We start from the raw sequence: 22,451 nt of genomic DNA on the forward strand, positions 1-22,451 counted from the left end.
GAGAATGGCTTTCTGAATAACCACAGCCCTGATTTTTCTGAGGGTCATTAGAGACTAAATATGATATATTGCCCAAATTAATGATTTGGATTAGAAAGCAATGTAGTATAATTAAAGGCATACATATTTAATAAATTATCTAGTAAGTGTCTAGAAAGTCAAACAAAAGTAATAGAGAAGATATTTGGTTCTAGGCATTCCTTTTGGCATTCAAGATGATAAACAGCTAATAAATTCTGAATAAGTTTTGAACTCCAAAGAGGACAGATTTAAATCACAAATTGAGGAAGGAAGTTAGTGGGAAGACAAGTGTGTGGAGGAATTTTAGATATAAGCTCCTTTAGCTTATAACATAAATAAGTGATGTTCCCCTCTTTTAGTAATATTTGTACCTTCAGCCCTTCATGCAGATTATTTTTTCTGGTGTTAAGAGATAACAATTTTGAATGCATTGTAACATCCAGAAGGTTTCTATACTTATGTAAATTTAATATATAATAAGATACATGCTGTAATATATAATAGCTAACAATAATTCATAAATACTGAGAGGCTAGGTCCCAGTGGCCCACATGGACAGTTTTAGCTACTTGGGATGCTGAAAATAAGAGGATCAAAGCTTAAGGCCATCCCAGGTAGAAAAATTTTATGAGACCCCCTTCTTAACCCATAGCAGAGAGTGATGTTACACTCTTGTTTTACTAGCTTCAAGGCAGTCTGGGTTTGAGAGGATTGTGGTTCCAATCCAGCCTGGAAAAGCACATGAGAATATCTCAATCAAAGAAGCTGGCAATAATGAGGCACACCTGTCATCCCAGCTTTAACAGAAGCCTAAAATTGGTGGATTGTACTTTAGGTGCATGCCTGGGAGGAAGCAAAACCCTCTATAAAAAATAGTGAGTACCAAAAAGGCCTGAAGATGTGACTCAGCAGTGTGGTTCAAATCTATGAGTGTAAACTCTACTACTGCCAAAAAAGATTTAACAATAAATTTTGGAATGTAATTAATGACAAAACAAGTACTAATTTTATTTTGTTGGTCTGGGGGCTGAGACTCTGGGCTTGGGCACTGTCCCTGACCTCTTCAGCCCAAGGCTACCACCCTACCACTGGAGCCCTAGGATCAATTCCTTGGTTTTCTAGTGGTTAATGGACATAAGAGACTCACAGTCTTTAGTCCCTGGGCTGGATTTGAACCGGGATCCTCAGATCTCAGCCTCCTGAGTAGCTAGGATTAAAGGTGTAAGCCAGCACGTCCAGCCAATTTTTTTTAAATTAGAATAAAGGCTGTTTATAAATTGCATACAGAATTTACATTTACTTTAAAATTTTTTATTGTAAAGATGATTACATAGGGGTTACAGTTTTTAAATCAAGTAATGAATTCATTTCCTTTTAAAGGATCTCACCCCCTCCTTCATCCTCAGTTTCCCCCATCCATCTGTTTCCCCTCCCTTCTAAAATATATATTTTTTCTAACTTGTGTCTTGTGAGTATCATTGCTGAATTGGTTCACTCTTCCTCCCTTTGTTTCTGTATTTCCCCTTACCATCCCCAAACAGATAAACTTATATAGAAGAAGACATAGGGTACAAAAAAAAGTCAGTGACAAAACAGGAGTAAACAAACAAAAAATGGAAAAGAAATCCCAGCAAACTGTACAATAAAAATATGTCTTAGCCAGGTGTGGTAGCTCACGCCTGTAATCCTAGGTACTCAGGAGGCTGAGATCTGAGGATTAAGGTTCAAAGCCAGCACAGGCACTAAAGAACGTGAGTGGTGCTGTGGCTCAAGGGGTAGGGAGGTAGTCTTGAGCTAAAGACTTTAGGGACAGCATCCGGGCCCAGAGTTCAAGCTCCATGACAGACCAAAAAGATGTCTTCTCCCGGGCTGGGAATGTGGTTTAGTGGTAGAGGGCTTGCCTGGCAATCAGGAAGCCCTGGGTTCCATCCTCAGTACAATTTAAACGGAAAAAAATAAAGCCAGAAGTAGCACTGTGGCTCAAGTGGTAGACCACTAGCCATGAGAAAAAAGAAGTGGAGTTCAAGCCCCAGGACTAGCAAAAACAAAACAAAACTCCACAACAAGAGCAAAAGTCTTGTTTCCATTTCTTGGAGCTCATTTCAGTAAGCATCATTTTATAGGATCACACAGCTATTGAGCTTTTGGGATACCCTCCTAAGAATATTCTCTTTTGTTCTCACCATATGAATGTTGTTTAGAGTGCTTTTTTTTTTTATTGTCGGGGTAATGTATATAGGGGCTACAGTTACATTTGCCAGATAGTAGGTGCATTACTTTTCACTTATTGATAGTCCTCATGGTTTTGTTCCCCTTTCCCTCCCTTCATCCCCTCCCAATTATCTTGGTTTCCCCTTTTCCCGTTCATATTTCAAATAAACGAATAAATGTATGTACAATATACCAGGTAGTTTGGCCTAGTGGTAGAGTACTTGCCTAGCATGTACGAACATCCGGTTTCAATTCCTCAATATCACATGCATAGACAAAAACAGAACTGGTGCAGTATTTCAAGTGGTGGAGCACTAGTCTTGAGAAAGCCCAAGGACATTGCTCAGGCCCTGAGTTCAAGTCTGAGGACTGGCCAAAAAAGAAAAGAAAAGAAAAAAGAAATAGAGTGCTTTCTAATTAATCATGTCTATGTGTAACTCCTTGTCTTTTTCTATCCATTGAGATTACTGGAAAATTCCTATGCACATTCTAGTTAACACAAACGAGGGAAATAATGTGCCTGTGTTTCTTTGGGTCTGGTATACTTTTTAATATAATTATTTCCAAGTCTTTCTATTTGAACCAGGCAATGCCATTCATTTTGATGGAAACAGAGACTTCCATTGTTTATACATATCACATTTTCTAGATCCATTCATCCACTGAGGGATATCTGAGTTGATTCCATATCTTATGGTAAATAATTCTGCATGGAGAGATTTACAATAGAGCCAAACCTAGATATGTAAGGCAATATAGGATGATGCTAAATGAAAGGACCTCTAGGATATAGAAACAAAAGCCATATAATGGGTGATTGTTGTCCTTATTGTCCTTAATGTCCTTAATGTGACCTCATTTTTGGTCATTTAGATAAATGCCCAGGAGTAGGATTGTTGGGTCATAGGGAAGCTCTATGTTTCATCTTTTGTACTGATTTCCAGTATGTTTGAACAAGTTTACATTCCTACCAACAGTTTAATTAGGTTCCCTTTTTGTCACATCTCAGACAGCATCTGTTAATGTTTGTTTTCTTGATAACGACTGTTCTAACTGGTGTGAGATGGGTTTTAATGTTTTGATTTGTATTTCTTTTACTGCCAGAGATGTGGAATATCCTTTCCATGTGTCTATTAGTTGTTCTTAATTCTTCTTTGGAGAAGTCTTACTTTAAGTCTTTAGCTCACTTATTAATTGGATTGTTGTTTCTTTGAGGATTTGTTTTTTGGAGGTTTAAGGTTTTGAGCTCTAAGCATATTTTAGATATGCAGCCTTTGTCTGTTATATATCTAGTAAAAATGTTTTTCCAGTCTATGGGCTTTCTATATATCTTATTTGCTATGTCCTTTGCCATGCAAAAAACTCCTCAGTTTGATGCAATTCCGTTTATCTAGTCTTTGATTTGTTGTGATTCTGGATAATTCTGTACAAATCTTTGACCTGTGTTAAAGAGCCTTCAGGATGTTTCCCCTAAATATTCCTGTGATACATTCAGGATATCCAGTCTTACTTTGAGGTCTTTGAGCCATTTGGAATTGATTTTGTTGCAGAGTGATAGATAATGATCTAACATCAGTTTTCTGTATGTATATAACCAAATCTGCCAGCACCATTTGTTGAAGAGTCTGTGTTTCTTCCATCCTTTGTTTTTTGCTCTCTTATGAATTAGTAGATTGGTATGCAACTGTGGGTTCATTTCTTGGTCTTTTCTTCTATTCTTTTGGTCCTCAGGTCTATTCTTGTGCCACTGTTTTATAATAATAATGATGATGATGATGATGATGATGATGATTATAATCATTATTATTATAATTATTATTATTGTCAATACTATTACAGCTTTGGAATAGAATTTGAAGTTTGCAATGCTATTCTTCCATCACTGTTCTTCCAGCAAATGATTGTTCATGCTAGTTAAAGTTTTCTATTACTCCACATTAACTTTTAGATTGATTCTTCTATATCATTAAAGAATATTGTTGGATCTGGTGAATATAATGTAATCCTCCAATTAATTACAATGAAAAATAAATCATAAAAATAATATTATTGATATTTTGATAAGCATTGCATTTAATTTGTGGATAGCTTGGGGAATATTGCTGTTTTCACTACATTAGTCCTTCCAGTCCAGGAGCTTGGGAGGTTTGTTCCAATTCCTTAAATATGCTTTAATTTCCTTTTTTCAGGTGTTGGGGTTTTTAGCATTCTTTGCCTCCTGACCAGCAGGAAGGGCAAAGAGAACACGCCCCGACTAAGACGAGACCGAGAATGGATAGGGCTGGCTGGCCGCCTTCACCCAGCCCTCCCTTCTCCAGAGGGAAGACACAGACTCGCCAGGGAGAATGTCACAGCAGACTCATTTAATGGGAAAATACCAGGGGCTAAAGTAAGAAGCAGGAATCTATTAACATAAAAGTAGGCAGGACAGGGGGAGGTAGGTGCGGTCAGAGAGGGCTGTGGGCCAATCCATGGGTTCGAGGTAGCCTTATTTTACATCACAAACCATAGCCAAACCTCCCAACCAGGACACAGGCAGGTTGGATCTCCAAAACCAGGAAGTGAGCACTGGGCCATGAGGTAGGCCTTTTACCCTTGATGTGACGTGCCCCACATTCAGGTTTTAAAGTTTTCATCATAGAGGTCCTTCACATCTTTGGTGAAGTTAATTCCTAGGTAGATCAATTTAGTTTTAAATACTTTGCTTTTGTTAGTATGTAATTTTATTGTGATATTTATAGGACTTTCTAAACACTGATTAAAATTTTAAGGTAATGTAGACTAGTAGAAAGGAATGATACTACTAGTAAAGAATTGTGCCATCTTGGATCAGTTATTTGTCCCTCTGAGCTTGGTTCTACTGCCTACAAAATGAGCATAATGTAATATTTTGTGGAGACTAAGATACTATTTTTAGAACTATCAATTATCTACTTACCTAGTAAAGAGTTTTCTGTTACAAAAAGAGAAATATACATTTGTACGTGAACTATGCTTCTCGATTTCTCCCTTACATATTCTTTGTAAAGGCCTTAGATTATGGGATACAAGCTGGCATACATCTTATAGACTTGCTTAACTAGGTAGTGCATCTACCGTAGTTTGACCTTTTCTTTCCAAACAGTTTGTTTTATTTGCCATGGTGATGAACTTTTTTTAGTAGAAAGAAAATTAAGGCTCAGAATTTTAACTGCATTTCTAAGGTAACATAATAGATAAGATCAGAACATAGGCCTTATGATTCAAGATTTTCTGTTCTTTGCATTTCATTGACTAAATGTGATTATACAGGCGAGAACACAATACCCAACTTTCTCTGGAAAAATCTCATATGTATGCTAGTGTCATACATACTGGATTTGAAAAGAGATAAAGAAGGTATTTGTGATTTTGCGCAAGTATAAGAAACAGCAACAAAGTATTATCAGCCAGCTATGTTAAAATGACATCAGGCAGTGTTATGCTTTTTTCTGTTTCTGGGAACTCAAAATACTGTAACAATCATTAAACAAATTTGTCAACACATGAAGTTTTACTTACAAGCTGTTAAAATTTTTACATAGTCTTTGCCAAGTGCTAACTTGTATGTGTGCATTTCTTGTTATAGAACTTGAAAAATTAGTAAGTAGCAAGAATGGTAAATCATAGTAATATGAAGCAGGGAAAAGTCAAGGCTTACATGGAGAACCAAATGAGCAATATGTGAATTTTGAAATATCAGACATTATTTGTTTGAAGAGTGATGCAATTAAGTATATAATTAGTTATATTGACAGAAAAATTTGTAAATCATTCATAGCATGTAAACGACAAATGAGTGGGCATGACACAATGCAGAAACATTAGAGTGGAAATTATACTTGTCAGCTAGATAGGTGTTCTGTGCAGGCCAGGAGTTTAGCCTAGTGGTACAGTGCTTGTACCAAGGCCCGGTGTTTGATTCCTTGGTACCACATGCACAGAAAAAGCCGGAAATGGTGCTGTGAATCAAGTGGTAGAGTGCTAGCCTTGAGAAAGCCCAAGGACAGTGCTTTGGCCCTGGGTCAAGCCCCAGGGCTGGAAAAAAATAGTTCTGTGGGGCTGGGAGTTTGACCCAGTGGTAGAGTGCTCACCTAACATGAACAAAGACCCGGGTTCAGTTCCTCGACACCACATACATAGAAAAAAGCTGGAAGTGGTGCTGTAGCTCAAGGGTAGAGCTCTAGTCTTGAGAAAAGTTCAAGGACAGAGCTCAGGCCCTGAGTTCAAGTCCTACAACTGGCAAAAAAAATGAGTTCTCTGCAATGAGACAAAGATAAAATGTGAAAAAATATAAGCTATATTTTCTGATAATGGAGATTACAGCTTGCTTCAATTAATCTGGAACTGCTTGAACTAAATCATCATTTTGCTTTTATATTATGCTATACTGAGATATTAGTAATAATTGTTTTCTTTCCAAACAAAGATGCTCCCTTTTTTGATAACAGTGTTGCCAGAGACTGTGGAAGGCATGCATAGGCATTCCTTGACTGCCCACATTTTGTCAGTATTGAGTTTATTTGAATTAGTGCTTTTGCCTCCATGTCCCAGGAGAGCAGTTTCTACTTTTTGTTAATTGCATCAAGATTGACTCATTTTTATTTTAAGTGGTTATGTCAATATAGTATGGATCACAAATGCTTTATCTCTGTGGCAATTTTATCCATTCACTGAAGAGGATGTAATTTATTGAACTGTGAGAACACTAATTCCCATTTAAAGACCATACATTTAGTGAAATATTTTTATAGACCAACAGTTGAAATAGATTGCAAATAATAAGTATAGCATTGGCATAAAGATGGGTGACTAGAAAAACAGAGTCTTAGGATATCACAGAGTTAATAGAGGTATTTTAGTTCAACCTTCTTAATATAAGTATCAAGTACTGAAGCTTGGATGGTTCAAATACATTATTAGATTGTTATCAGTAGAGCTTAATTTAAAATTGAGATTTCTGATTTCTAGTACCTTATATACTATATCCACTCTGATTTTTTTGGTAACTTTTGATTAGTAGGATATGAAATTAGGCAAATATCAGGCCTTTTAAATAGTTCTTCTGGAAAAAACATAATTCCATATGCTTTCATTTAGTATAAAATTATGTTTCTACAAACAGAATAAAGGTTTCTTAAAAAATTCAAAGTATCCAGGTGCCAGTGGCTCACATCTGTAATCCTAGCTACTCAGGGGCTGAGATCTAAGGATCACAGTTTGAAGCCAGCCCAGGAAGGAAAGTCCCCAAGACTTATTTACAATTAATTACAAAAAAGCCAGAAGTAGTGCTGTGGCTTAAGTGGTAGTGTGGTAAACTTGATCAAAAGAAACCCAGGACTAGCTCCCGGGCCCAGAGTTTAAACCCCCAGGCTTAACAAAAGTAAAAGAAAAGAAATGAGAGAGAGAGAGAGAGAGAGAGAGAGAGAGAGAGAGAGAGAGAGAGAGAGAGAGAGAGAGAGGAGAGAGGAGAGAGACAGAGACAGAGAGAGAGGGAGAGACAGAGAGAGAGAGACAGAGCGAGAGAAATAGAGAGAGAGACAGAGCGAGAGAAATAGAGAAATAGAGAGAAAGAAATAGGAGGGAGGGAGGGTCAGAGGAAGGGGAGGGAAGGGAAGGAAAGGGAAGGGAAGGGAAGGGAAAGAAGGAAGGAAGAAATTTAAGTAGAACTATTGTTTGAGAAATTAGCATGTTGAAAAAATATTTGTATTCCCATGTCTATTGTGGCACTATTCACAATACCTAGGATATAGGATAAATGTAAATGCTCAGCAGTACGTGAATGCTCATCAGCAGAAAAATGGGTAGTGAAATCATGTAACTTTGCCATTTTCAATAGCAAACATGGATTAGGTGATATTATGCTAATGAGGTAAGTTAGACACAGAAAATTATAGACTCTTACTCAAATAGTAAATCTATAAATGTAGCTGGGCAGTGGCTCACACCTGTAATCGTAGCTACTCAGTAGGCTGAGATCGGAGGATCAAGGTTCAAAGCCAGCCAGGAAACAAAAGGACTTGAGATTCTTATTTCTAATTAACCTCCAGAAAATGGGAAGTGGGGGTTGGCTTAAGGGTAGGGTGGAAGCCTTGAACTGAAGAGCTCAGGGATAATGACCAGGTTGATTTCAAGTCCCATGATCCAAAAAAAGAAAGTTTTCCTCTTAGAAGTTGAAAGTAGAAAAAGTAGAATGCTAATTACTAAAAACAGTATAGAGTAGGTGGATAGACAAGATAGAGAGATATTCATGAATAAGTAGTTAAAGATAGATGGGAGCAAGAAACTGGTTTGCTATTACACACCAGGATAACTACAGATAGTAAAAGGTACTGTAAATTTCAAAAAGGCCAGAAGAATTTTGAAAGTTATCATCATAAAGAAATGAATTAAAATGGACTTAATTTTATATTTAATTGGAGATTATATAGTAAATTAAAATAAATCATTGCAATTGCAATAAAGGTTGCATAAAAGAGATTTTAAAAAATGCTGTCCTTCTGAGTCTAATTTATTTCATGAACCATGATGTTCCGCAGTCTGAACATTTTCTTGCTGGGACATTATGCCATTTTATGGCCGAATAATACACATTATCTATCTCTATCTATCTATCTATTTACATCATTTTCTTTTGTTAAAGCAATGGATTAATATCTGTCACTTTTATAAGGGGTTTTATTTTGACATGTCCAGATATGCATACAATAAAACTTGATCAGGTTATATCCTGCATTACTTACTGTCCCTCATCGTTCCTTCCTGTTCTCAGAAATCTCAGCATTTTACATTGTTCTATTTTCACACATTTATTTAATGGACAAGAACAATATTCACCATCTTTCACCCACTTCACTAACCTATTTTTTTTTTGGTCAGTCATGCAACTTGAACTCTGGGCTTGAGTGTTGTCCCTGAGCTCTTCAGCTTAAGGCTACCACCTTACCCCTTGAGCCACAGTTCCATTTCCAGTGTTCTAGTGGTTAATTGGAGATAAGAGTGTCATGGAGTTTAGTGCCAGGCAGGCTTTGAACCGCAATCCTCAGATCTCAGCCTCCTGAGTAGGTAGGATTACAGGCATGAGTCACCACACCCAGCTTTACTCACCTCTTTACTCCCACAAAAACCCATGTTGTAGACAATATTTCTATTACATCTTGTCATTTATTATTTTAAGGAGATTTCTTTATCAGGTAGACCACATTGAATTTTATTCTCTACCAATATCCACTCTCCTCTTATTATGCAACTATTTTCAGTGAATCTCAACTATTCCATCTTCATACACAGATACATTGGCATTGTTCAACTCTTACATTCTCTTTTCCTCAACCCCTTCACCTGTTTTCCCTAGTCTTCCAATTAAAAAGACGTGTGACATACACAGTTTCAGTCTCATTATGGCTGAATAATATTCCATTTAACATGTTTACCACATTTTCTTAATGAGTTTAGAAATCGTCAGGCATCTGGAAGGTTTGTATAGCTTATCTGCATTTGATAGTCCTGCAATAAGTGACAGTGTTACCTTGAGGAGGTAACTCTGGCTGTAGGGGAGTTCTCCTGGCTTTCCCCACTCATAGATCAAGAGCCCAGTGAATGCCCATTTATCTGGAAGTTTTCTTTAGGACACAAGGGTTTATATCTCATGCACGGGTATGGTCTGTGTCACCATCCATTAGCAGTGAGACTGGCCTGGATCAATCCTTAGGTTTTTTTTCCTCTGATAGTAGGACACAGATGCCTTCAGTCTGATTAGCCTTGCCAAGGCTTGCTGTCCTGCTCCTAGTCCACCTTACAGCATGGTTTTCTTTTTGCTTCTTTTAGAAACTTAATAGAGATTTAGAGTAAATTTTAAAGTTCTTTTGCTGGAATGTGTCTATTACTAGATGTCTAGTCTTGTTACAGTAAAAATCTAAGATTATATTTCTGGTTCCTGGAGATAGGGAAGTGGTGCTGTTAGCAATCTGCCATCTTGGAAAAAAACACATATACTGTATTCTTTATCTATTCCTTTACTGAGGGACTCCTAGGTTTAGTTCATTACTTACCTATTGTAATAGTGTCATAATAAACATGAGTAGGCCAGTATCTCTATCTATTGTATGCTATTGTGATACTTTCAGGTATACGTCCAAGAGTTGTAAAGTTGGATATTATTAGTAGTTCTATTTTTCTTTTCTTAGGAACACCCATAATTATTATTTAAATAGAATAATAAGATAAGGAATAAGTTGGAGTTCTCAAGTTAGAAAATACCATAGACTTTAGTTTTAGACTGCAGACCGAAGTATTGTAAGGCATGACAAAAAATGAATTTCAGTAGAATGATAGGACAAAGTTAAAAATTAAAAATATCTTTCCTATTTCATTAGTTTTCTTGTTCTCAGATCATGTGCTAGTTCTAGCCATAAATATTACTGAGTTAATAAGTATATAGGACAGTAATGAAGGCTGGTGATAATGAAAGAAATGTAGGTAATACCTCTTTTATCTTTCCTTTGTCTATTCTTTCTCTTAAACTTACTAGAAAGAGAATAAATTCAATTTTGTATCTTTAGCTTATTCTGGACTTCAAGATTCTGAGAGGTCTACCATGAGAGATGGCAAAAAAAAACATGTAAGGTTATTTTCTTTTAGAAAGTCCATTCAGTATTTATTCAGTTCGGCGATTATTTGTGTTTCTATGTGGTAACTGGCAAGACAATGCATGCCATCTGCCTTCATAGATATTAGGAAATCTTATGAATGAAGCAATTAATTACAAATGTATGAAGACATAAACTTGATATGCAATCTGTATAAAATACAGATTATAAAAATATAAGTTGTAAAAATAAATATAAAACTACATGATGCTATGAAACACTATAGCAATGGCAGACCTTAGATTGGAGTTGAATTATCTGGAGAAAGTTACATTTGTGCAGAACACAAAAAATTGAAAATAAATTATCTGGGTGAAAGAAAGGAGAATGTTGGTTAATAGTATTTTAAACCAATAAAACAGTGTATTTAAATGCTCCTAAGAAAAGTTTCTTGCTTGTCAGTAAACAAGAACAAATGGTAATGCAATTGAGATTTCTCAGAATTTCTAATGCTTTCTACTAAAATGGTAACATTTCAGTGTTGAGAGATCCTAAACCTTGATATTCTTCAATTAAATGTGCCTAAAAGCATGAAGTATTAGGATGGAAAATTGCTTCTAAAAGTTATACTATGTTAAAGTACATCATTGGATTTAACAGTGCACTGATACTTTTGATATTTGAGAAAAATCTTTTCAATTAAGTGATATAAAATTTAGTTATTTGACAAAAAGAGAAAGCTTAAAAAGTTTTTAGTTATACAATCTCTTTTGCCTACCAAAACTGTCAGAGTACTCTGGTTTATGTTATTATATCTAAAACTACTTACCATAGTTTTAAACTGTAAAACAATAAATAAAAGATGCTTATTACTTCATTATAAAAGATGGCAGTGCATTGCTCACATGATAACATGAACCTAGGGAAAAATAACTTTTTTTCAAAGTGAAACATAGAAAAGTAAACTATCTTCCATCTTTGTAAATCTATATAATGTGCATCTTTGTGAAAGAACTATATTCTCATTTTTGCATCTATATTCAGGCTGTTTCAAAACTCTCATTTAGGATCCAGGAGTTTGGCCTACTGGTATAGTGCTTGCCTACAAGCATGAAGACCCAGGTTCAATTCCTCGGTACCACATACATAGAAAAAAAGCCGCAAGTGGTGCTGAGGCTCTAGTGGTAGAGCTCTAGCCTTGAGAAAGTCCAAGGACAGTGCTCAAGCCCTGAGCTCAAGCCCAGGAATGGAAAAAAAGTCTCATTTACATTGAAGAATGTGATGAAATCTGGTTACACAGAAAGGTAGCAACTAGAAGAAAAACCTCAAAGGCTCCTTGTTATTATCTCAGGTGCCATTTGGGCTCTTTGAAGACTATTTTTCAAAACCTTAGCTTAGAGTGATATTTACTACACTTTAGTTTATACTAACAAAAGATAGGAATCATCAAAATATTCTGCAACAGGTCATGATTAAATAAGTAATGTATTTATTTGGGATAGATAATTATGAAGTCATTAAGAAGTTAAAATAATAAACATTTGCATAATTAAATAAATATAACTGATTTGTTAAATTTTGCATGTATTATGATTTAATTTATATTGAATACATGTATTAAAATCATTAATATATCAGTTATTTCTGATAATGAGTTGTAGTTTTTAGTATTTTTATTACTTGTATAGAATTTACATCAGGAAATAATTTTGCCTGAATATCCAGGTACCATACATATAAGCATTAAACATGAAATATTAATTCTAACATATATTCCTTATTATAATTCAATAGCATGTTTAGTGTAATTCAGTGGCAGATTTCAGGATCATAGGACAGTGATTGTTTTCCCATGTGTTTTTTAATCACTTGTATATTTTTTTGTTTTTTTATTTCATATAATTTTTATTGTAATTAATAGAAGGGTTACATGATATTTGCCACATAGATGGTGCATTAATTCCCATACATTGATACCCTTTCACGTGTCTTGGTCCCTATTTCCCTCCCCCCCACCCCCATCCCTCATCTTGTTTTCCCCTGTTCCCTATCCAATTTCAAATAACCAAATGGAAATATATCCAATATATCAGGTAACAAAGTGAGATACTGTAACAATATGAGATAACCAAGGGACAGCAACAGAGATGAGAGATAACATAGTACCTTATAATAACAACAATCATTCATTATATGGCTTATGGTTCTATATCCTAGAGATCCTTTCATTTAGCGTCCTAGTATATGGCCTTTTGTATCAAGGTTTTGCTCTATTGCAAATCTCTGCTAGGAGAGCCCAAGGTTTCTACAGATTATGACAAATAAGGGAAACCATTGAGCCTAAGTTCCTTTGAGTCTGGCTTACTTCACTTAATATGATTTTTTCTAAGTCTTTTCATTTCCTAACAAATGAGGCGATGTCATTCTTTCTGACAGCAGCATAGAATTCCATTGTGTATAAATACCACATCTTGTTGATCCACTCATCAACTGAGGGACATCTAGTTTGGTTCCATATCTTTGCTATGGTAAATAGTGCTTCAATGAATATTATTGTGCTGGTGGATTTAGTATGTCCTTGTTTCTGGATAATTGGGTAAATGCCAAGTAGTCGAATTGCTGGGTCATAGGGGAGGTCTATGTTTAGTCTTTTGAGGACCTGCCATACTGCTTTCCATAGTGGTTAAACAAGTTTGCACTCCCACCAACAGTGTAGTAGTTATCAGGTATAGATTCTGTTTTGGGGAAGAGCCAGAGATGCTAGCTACACCTATAAACTTAAAAGTGGTAGGGGTGTTAGTGCAGGAATAGTTGAGTAGAAAAGTGTTCCTTTCTATAGATGTTTCTGATTCCTATTTATCTATGTAGATAGATATCTAAATATTTGTATTTATGTTACCAATAACTAGTGTTTGAACTCTGTCATTTTTTTCCCATAGGCACTAGCTCTGGGCCATGCTTTTGTTACTTTTTGAGTAGGTTCCCACATTTGTTCTGAGGAAAATTTGAAACAGGATCCTTCCTGTCTCAACCTTCTAACTAGCTAGATTTACAGGCAAGAGCCACCATGCCTAGCTTGTATGTATTGTTTTCAATGACACCAATCTATTTTACAACATTTGAAAAGAGCAAATTAAAATATTTTGTGAACAGTAGAATTCTCAGTTATTAATTTTAACTTTTGTAATGTTTAACAACCAGTACTTTAAATTATACTGGTCACCTGAAAATTGATGTTAGGCTTTTCTGATATGGAAAGTATTGTTACTGTACAATCTAAATAGGATTTTCAAAATTAATTTAGAAATTTAAAAATTAAACCAAATTAGTGTGTGTGTGTATTTATTTGCCATAGTATGTAGAGCAAATGGAAAATATTGGCCTATTTAAAAAATATTAGAAAGCTGGACATGCTGGCTCATACCTATAATCCTAGCTACTCTGGAAGCTGAGATCTGAGGATCGAGGTTCAATGCCAGCCCAGGCACAAAAGGACCTGAGACTCTTATCTCCAATTAATCCAATTAACCTATAGAAAATGGAAGTTGGGTTTGGCACCAGGGTAGGGGGGTATCCTTGAGCTGAAGAGCTCAGAGACAGCTCCTAGGCCGAGTTCAAGCCTTATGACCCACTTTAAAACACTACAAAAAAAGGCTTCTGCTGTGAATGGCACACATAGGGCCACTTCATTGCTCTGCATGCAAATTGATTCCAAGAGATTTCAGAGGCATAATTTTTGGTACCTAGGCAGCAGCTGGTGATCTTTGTCCCTGTGCCCTAAAAATATTAGAAATGGCTAAAGATTCAAGATTTCCCATGTAAAACAAATATAATTTAAAAATGAGAATACTTTTTCTTAAGCAGAAATTTTTAAAAAATTAGAATATTTTAGAGGAAACATAGACTATTATAAAAAAAAAACTAGAACATGATAATTGAATGGAGATTTAGAATATGTATATATTCCTGTCTTGTTAATGGCACCAAGCAGGAAAGTTCTTCCTTAAATGTAATAAACCAACAGAAATTTTGGAGAATTAAATTATAAGTATTTATGTATTCTGAACTCATTTAATGAACATAATGAGAATGCTGGAATAAGATAATTGGGTATATTGCCACTGGGACATATAGAATAAAGGGAAGATAAAGTGTTTGGAGTCATTTTGCTATGAGTGAACAGGGAGATTAGGACCAACTTAAATAAGTAGTAATATTGCATATAATCTGTAATGAGAACTATCATTTGTTGCAAAATGTGTGTATTAGAAAATGGGAACTACTGAAGGAATCTTCTAAAATCAATAATGTGAAAGTAATTTGTTTGCTTCATAAAAAAAGATTTTTAAGAAAGGTAGCAACTTGACCTTCCAGCTCAGGTTTAATTTGCTCATAATTCTGGTTGCAATCTTGGTCCTTGAACTGAATAAAGGTAATAAACATGCAAATGGTATGGGTAAATTTAAAAATGGGAAATTCAACTAAAGATAAACAACAGTTGTTAGCTCCTGACATTACTTAGAGTGGTATTTGTGGGATGTATGTATTGGTTTTCATGGTGGTTAAACTTGAGAGGAAATGTCATGTTCAGAGACTGGGTAAGCTTCATGTCTTGAGATTCGATCTTGGTATAAAAGAGGTCCTATAACAGCAATTTCTTAAGTTTTCAATCTGAAACAAATTAGAAAGAATGGTAGCTTTATTAAAAATAAATTTTTGTAACTCAGTCAGTTTGCTGTGATATAACTCATTTCAATCTCAGTCTTTGTTCAACACTTAAGTTGAGATAAAAGTCTCTCCAACCACAGGAGATTAAAGTACTTAGCTCAGCAACAGTTTAGTAAACTTAAAGTTACACATGTATAATTATTGGCTCAGTGGATAGTTCTATATTACTCTAAGTAGCAGTCACCTCACAATATAGCAGAAATACACACAAAAGAGCTATAGTATATTCTAATTATTAGTCCTTTATTAGATATATATTTATGAATATACTTCTCAAATCTATTGCTTCTGTTTCCATTCTCTTGATAATTTTTCTTTGATGTGAGATGGAGACAAAACTCAGTATCTGACAATTTTGCTCACTGGCTAGTACTCGTGCCACTAAGCCACACCTTCAACTCCTTCATTTTCATAGAGAAGGTGTGTGTGTGTGTGTGTGTGTCTGTGTGTGTGTGAAGGTGTGTGATGTGTGTGCTGCACTTGAACTCCTGGGCATTGTCTATAAATGTTGTGCTGAAGGCTAATGCTCTACCACTTTAGCCAGAGCTCTACTTCAGACTTTTTTTTGGTGACTAATTGAAGAATCAAAGACTTTCCTACCTGGGCTGACTTTGAACCATGTTCCTCAGATCTCAGCCTCCTAAGTAACTATGATCGTAGGTGTCAACACTAACTTCAAGAGAAGTTTTTGTTTGATGAAGTGCATTTTGTCATTATGTATCTCCTTTCACCTTTTTTTTTCTGCCAGTCCTGGGCTTGAGCTCAGGGCCTGAGCACTGTCCTTGGACTTTCTCAAGGCTAGAGCTCTACCACTTGAGCCTCAGCACCACTTCTGGCCTTTTTCTATGTATGTGGTACCGAGAAATCGAACCTGGGTCTTCGTGCATGCTAGGCAAGCTCTCTACCACTAGGCAAACCCCTGGCCCCTCCTTTCATCTTTTTTATTGGTCATGGTCCTTGGATTTAGGGCCTGGATGGTGTCCCTGAGCTTTTTTCTTTAATTCTAATCCTCCACCACTTTGATCTGCATCTCCACTTTGAGTTTTCTCGTGGTTAAAGATAAGAATCTTATGGACTTTGCTGCCTGGGATGTCTTTGAATTATACTCCTCAGATTTCACCCTCCTGAGTAGCTAGGATTACAGTTGTGAGACAACATTACCTGACTATATTTCTCTTTATATTAAGTAGCCTTGACAACTTAATGTTATCAGAATTTTCAGTCCAATTGATTTCCCTTCAAGTTTTACAGTATGACTGACCCCCTAAAAATAGTGTAAACAGATGAAATCATTAATTGACAACTCAGTCTAGGAAGAGAGCATATTTAATTATTGGGTTACCATATAGCTATTTTGTTTCTGTTCTGAGTAAGAAAGAAGGTATAACCCTTTATTTTAGTTTTTTTAATTTTTGTTCCTATGAGATAAATGGTAATAATAATTAACTATACTTTTTAGTTTTTACTTTTTTATAATTGTATTTTATTTGCAGAGTGATATATAGAGGGATTACAGTTTCATTTGTCAGGTAGTGGGTCCATTACTTCTCCAACATTGATACCCCTTCCCAGAGGGAGAGAGAAAAGTAATTTCACGTAGTACATTAAGAACAACAATCACTAAAATAAGCCTCTGTTTCCATATCCTAGAGTTCATTTTGCCTATCCTCATTCTATATGGCCATATGCCCATTGCTTTCGAGCTATTATGGTCCTCTGCTAGGAGAATCCTAGATGTACAGTAATTATTACAAATGAGGGAAACCATGGAGCCTGTGTTTCTTTGGGTCTGGCTTCACTTAGCTGTACTTTTTTAAAATTTTTATTTACAAGAAGACATAGTAACACAAAAATTGTTCACACAAGACCAATTTTTAAAATCTTGGTTGTACATTTTGTGGTGCTCTGTATCAAACCTAGTGCCTTCACATTCTAAACACATGCTCTACCAATGACTTATGTCCCTTGTTCATGAGTAGAATTTTAAGAGTGAAACTTCACATGAAAGTTCCAGATAGCTTTAAAAGAAGTAACAAATGCCTAACTTAGAATAATGCTTTCAGAAAAACTAACTGATGATAGGTAGATTAATGGTCCTTTGGACAAATTCTAATAAAGTTCTTTGAAGTTTTTATTTCATTTTTATTTATTTAACTTTATTTTCCAGCCTTGATGTTTGAATATAGGGCCTGAGAATTGTCCCTGAGCTTTTTTGCTCAAGGCTAATGCTCTACATTGAGCCACAGCTCTACCTTGAACTTTTTGAAAATGTATATAAGGAGACAGAAGAATAAAGTAACACATATCCAATCCATTTTCAGATAAGTTTCCAGTTTATCTGGTAACTAGTTTATCTGGGTATCCATTTGATACTGAATATAAGATGTTGTCATTTGGCTATTGCCATATTTAAATCTGTAAAGTCATATTTTAGTTACTGTGTGTCATTTCATACTTATAAAATGTGTATGAGTCAATCTGTGTGTAAATATTTCCACTTAGAGAACACTATTTGCACTAGGCACAATTCCAGCTTATCATTTAGAGTCGCTGCAACTCCCATAAGTCTCGAGGATTTTTTATGCCATAGAAGACAGTGGTAAATATAAGGACACAAGATGCCACAAACAAAAAATTCTAGTTACAGATATTCTTACCACAAAAAAATATATGAGGTGAAGAATATTTTATTGACCTTCATTTAATCATTTAAAGACTATGCACATATCAAAACAGTACATTGTCTCATAGAAATGTGTGCAGTTGTCTGTCAGTCTTGAAAGCCCACAGTCAACCTATGAAATTGAGAAAGGATGAAAGCAATAATGCACACAGGTGTTTGCATTATTCCTTTTTTCCTGTTCATTTTTTATTGTTATTTTAAAGCTGTTATACAGACAAATTACAGTTAGAAGAACCAAGGATTGAGTAATGAGTACAATTCTTCTGAAATATGTCTCTTCCTCCATCGTTCTCTCCCAGTTGTTCTTTCCCGTCACCACCCACAAGATGTACAAATCATTTTCCATATACTCTCCAGTGAATTTCACTGTTGTATTTGTTCATCATTGTTCCAAATTTTATGTGTCCCCTCCCAAATACAATAAGCAAACAAGGCAATGGGAAAAGAAAACAAAACCAGCAAAAATAGCAACTAAAATTATCCCTTGTTTCCTTTTCTGGAGCTCATTCCATTAAATATTATTTTATATGATCATCTTCAGAGAGCTATTGAGCCTTTGTCCACCACTCTTATGTATATCCTCCTTTGGCCTAAGCATATGAATGACCAGAGTCTTATATAATTTATCACATCCCAAATTGCGTTCATATATATCTGTATATATATATATATATATATTAATTAATTAATCATTCATTGTCTTTACTTGTAGATTTATAGGTATTTTCTAAATACCAAAAATGGGGAGAACCATACAACCTATGTTGCTTTGGCTCTGGCTTACTTAGCTTAATATATTTTCTTCCAAGACTTTCCATTTCCTTATGAATGGTGCAATATCATTTTTTCTGGTGAAAGCATGGAATTCCATTTGTTTATGTACCTCATTTTCTTGAGTCACTTGTCCACTGAAGGGCAACTGGGTTAATTCCAAGTAACAATTAACAATGTTAATTGGTGATCAATTTTATAATTGTGTGTGTGTGTGTGTGTGTGTTGGGTCCTAAGATTTGAACTCCAGGCCTGGGTGTTCCTGTGCTTGTCTGCTCAAAGCTATCACTCTGCCACTTGAGATATAGCTCCACTTCCAGCTTTTTGCCGGGTAATTGAAGAGAAGAGTCTCATCGATGGTCCAGCCAGGCCTGGCTTTGAACCATGGTTCTTAGATCTCAGCCTCCTCAGTAGCTTATATTACATGACAGACCATCAGTGCCCAGCTATGATTCTCTCTGTGGGTCTCTCTGTCTCTGTCTCTCTGTTTCTCTCTCTCTCTCTGTCCCTCTCTCTCTCTGTCTCTCTGTCTCTGTCTCTCTCTCTGATTCTCTGTCTCTATGTCTCTGTGTCTCTCTCTGTCATGGGGCGTTAACTCTGGGTGCTGTGTCTGAGACCTTCAGTTCAAGGCTACTGCCTTGACTTGGACTTTCTCAAGGACAGAGCTCTAAAAAAAAGAGACAGATCTATACCACTGGAACCTCAGCACCACTTCTGGCTTTTTTCTATGTATGTGGTACCAAGGAAACGAACCCAGGTCGTTCTTCATGCTAGGCAAGCACTCTACCACTAGGCCAAACTCCCGGCCCCTGAATTGACATTTTTATCACAATTTGCATATTCTGCCGACTAGTATTGCAATATGAAAATATTCACTCAAAAGTATCCAGTTCTATATAAGCTACAAGCATCTGTACTACAGCTAGCACATTACTATAAATATGATATATTTGATACCACTATAGGTCAAATTCAATACTTGAATATACTAATTTCAACCGATTGGATATTTTTCATTTCATTTCCATTTAAATCATGCCAATTTCTTCTTATGAATCTTCCAACCTCCTAAGCTAAGATTATTTAAATAAATGTGACACATTATAAAGTGCTTGATTCAGCTTAATGCCCAAGAAGAAATTCTCACAAAAACTTTGTTAGGGGTGATAGAACAGGAAAAAGGTGACTTTTTGGATTATCATTTCATTTCAGTTTCTAGAGATAACATTATTATGTAAAATTTGGCCTCAAAATTTTATTGTTAATATACTTAGTTATAGAATTTTCATAGACACAAATTGTTTATTAATTCCTAAGACTATATAATTTAGGACCATTTTTAAATAAAAAGCTGCTTTTGAAGTGGAAATGTCACCTTAAAGTACAATTTATATAGGACAAAAATATTTGCATATGAATTTACCAGGCCAAATATGAAATTCAGCTATTAGAAACAAGATTTTGTGTTTATTGATGAACTTACATTAGATTTAGGGGTTTTTTGGTGGGTCATAAGGCTTGAACTCTGCCTGCGCACTGTCCCTGAGCTATTTAAGTCAAGGCTACCACCCTATGCCTTTGGCTAGGCATTGTCCCTGGGCTCTTCAGCTCAAGGCTACCACCTTACCCTTGAGCCAAGTCCCACTTCCAGTTTTCTAGGGTTAGTTGGAGATAAGAGTCTCAGGTCCTTAGGTGCCCAGGCTTGCTTTGAACCTTGATCCTTAGATCTCAGCCTCTTGAGTAGCTACGACTACAGGCGTGAGCCACCAATCCTGGCTGATATTTGGTTTTATAAACTAACAGATTTTAATATGTATCACAATTCTATTTAATTAAATGAAATTAGGATATGCATTGTTACAATGAGGTAATTTTATTATAGCTTTTTACTTTTTAAATTTTATTTTATTGTCAAGGTGATGTATAGAGGGGTTACAGTTAGTAAGTACATTACTTCTTGAATATTGATAATCCGTCACATGTTTTTCTCATACTTTCCCTCCTCCCACCTCCAATATTGTAAAGTTCATTTCAAACTAGCTTTTTCATATTTTAGAACTTCTAAGTAATACATGGTTTTAAGTGTATTGTATATATGCACACATGTACACATATTGAAAAGTATTCTTTCCATTTTAATTGATTTTATATATTATGTCTTAGGCTGTATACTTTTCTAAACTGTCATGTTTGCTTATTGATTGATTGATTGGTTTAGTTCAGTTGGGAATCAAACCCAGGACCAGACATATGCTAGGCAAGTGTCCTACCAGTGAGCTACATTTGTAGTCCCTTTTATTAAATTAAATAATTACATTTTAATAAAAATAATTTATGACAATTTGGGGGACTTTCATCATGAAAGGATATTGAATTTTGTCAAAAGCTTTTTATGTGCCTATTGAATTTTTGTTTCTTATTCAGTTCATGTGCAGTATTATGTTTCTTCATTTTGAATCGTCCGTATAGCCCCGGAATAAAGTCAACTTGATCATGGTGATTAATGCTTTGAACTTGCTGGTGATTTCAATTGAAAAACAAGTTATTAAGAATCATTTGTACCATTGTTCAACATGAATATTTATTTCTAACCTTTTCCTTCATCCTTGTTCAATTTTGTTTTCATGATAATATTGGCTTTTGTCCTTCCCATTCAATTACTGGTATAGGGTAGCTTTTGTTTTTATTTAAATCACCCATCTTTATAGTTTAGTTATATATAACCATCTTTGTTTTTGTTGGATCATATTCTATTTTTAATTAATTAATTTATTTTAAAAGTCATGTACCAAGGGTCTTGTACATAAGTTCATCTATTTGGAAGAAAGTAAGGGGAGAACAGAAATAGAGGACCAAAAGATGAACAAATACAGTAATGATACGCACTACACACTATGTTGAAAAAGAACTCTAAAACTTGTGGAGGAGGGGTTGGGAGGAAAATAACTGGGAGACAATGAGGGAAGAAGTGACACTTTCCAAAAAGAAATGTATTCATTACTTACGTAATCATTGCCACATTTTCATACCACTTAAAATACCAGCCTTTTGGTATTTAATTGATGATAAGAGTCTTGTGGACTTTCCTGGCTGAGATGGCTTCAAACTGTGATTCTCAGATCTCAGCTTCTTTAGTGGCTGAGGTTACAGGGGTGAGCCACCAGTGCCAGATAAACAGACATATTTTATTGTTATATAAACAATTAGTATATTTATCCTCTTAACATTTTAAGTGTACAATGAAGTGTCAATTATAGGCTCTATGCTATAATTTCTGTTTCTAACACTTAAATTGAAAAACTGAAACTTTGTATCTGTTATTAGCAACTTTCAATTATACTTTCTCTATACCCTGGGAACCACCCTGGAAACCACAATTTCATTCTTTTTCTCTGAATTTGAGCAGTAACACCGAAGAATCATGTAGTGTT

The 22,451-nt window shown here is 35.4% G+C and overlaps 1 protein-coding gene and 1 non-coding gene across 2 annotated transcripts in view; both read left to right on the plus strand.

Annotated features, from left to right (window-relative positions):
* The window catches only part of LOC150041105 (uncharacterized), a 324,318-nt gene that overhangs the window by 24,243 nt on the left and 277,624 nt on the right, over window positions 1–22,451 (plus strand). The window lies entirely within an intron of this gene.
* LOC150041106 (U11 spliceosomal RNA) lies at window positions 14,485–14,618 on the plus strand. Its single transcript, XR_016533955.1, has one exon. It is a non-coding gene; the product is annotated as a U11 spliceosomal RNA (small nuclear RNA).

This window comes from Megascapheus bottae, chromosome X (genome assembly GCF_031878675.1).
Source record: "Megascapheus bottae isolate mThoBot1 chromosome X, mThoBot2.hap1, whole genome shotgun sequence".
NCBI classification, from domain to species: Eukaryota; Metazoa; Chordata; class Mammalia; order Rodentia; family Geomyidae; genus Megascapheus; species Megascapheus bottae.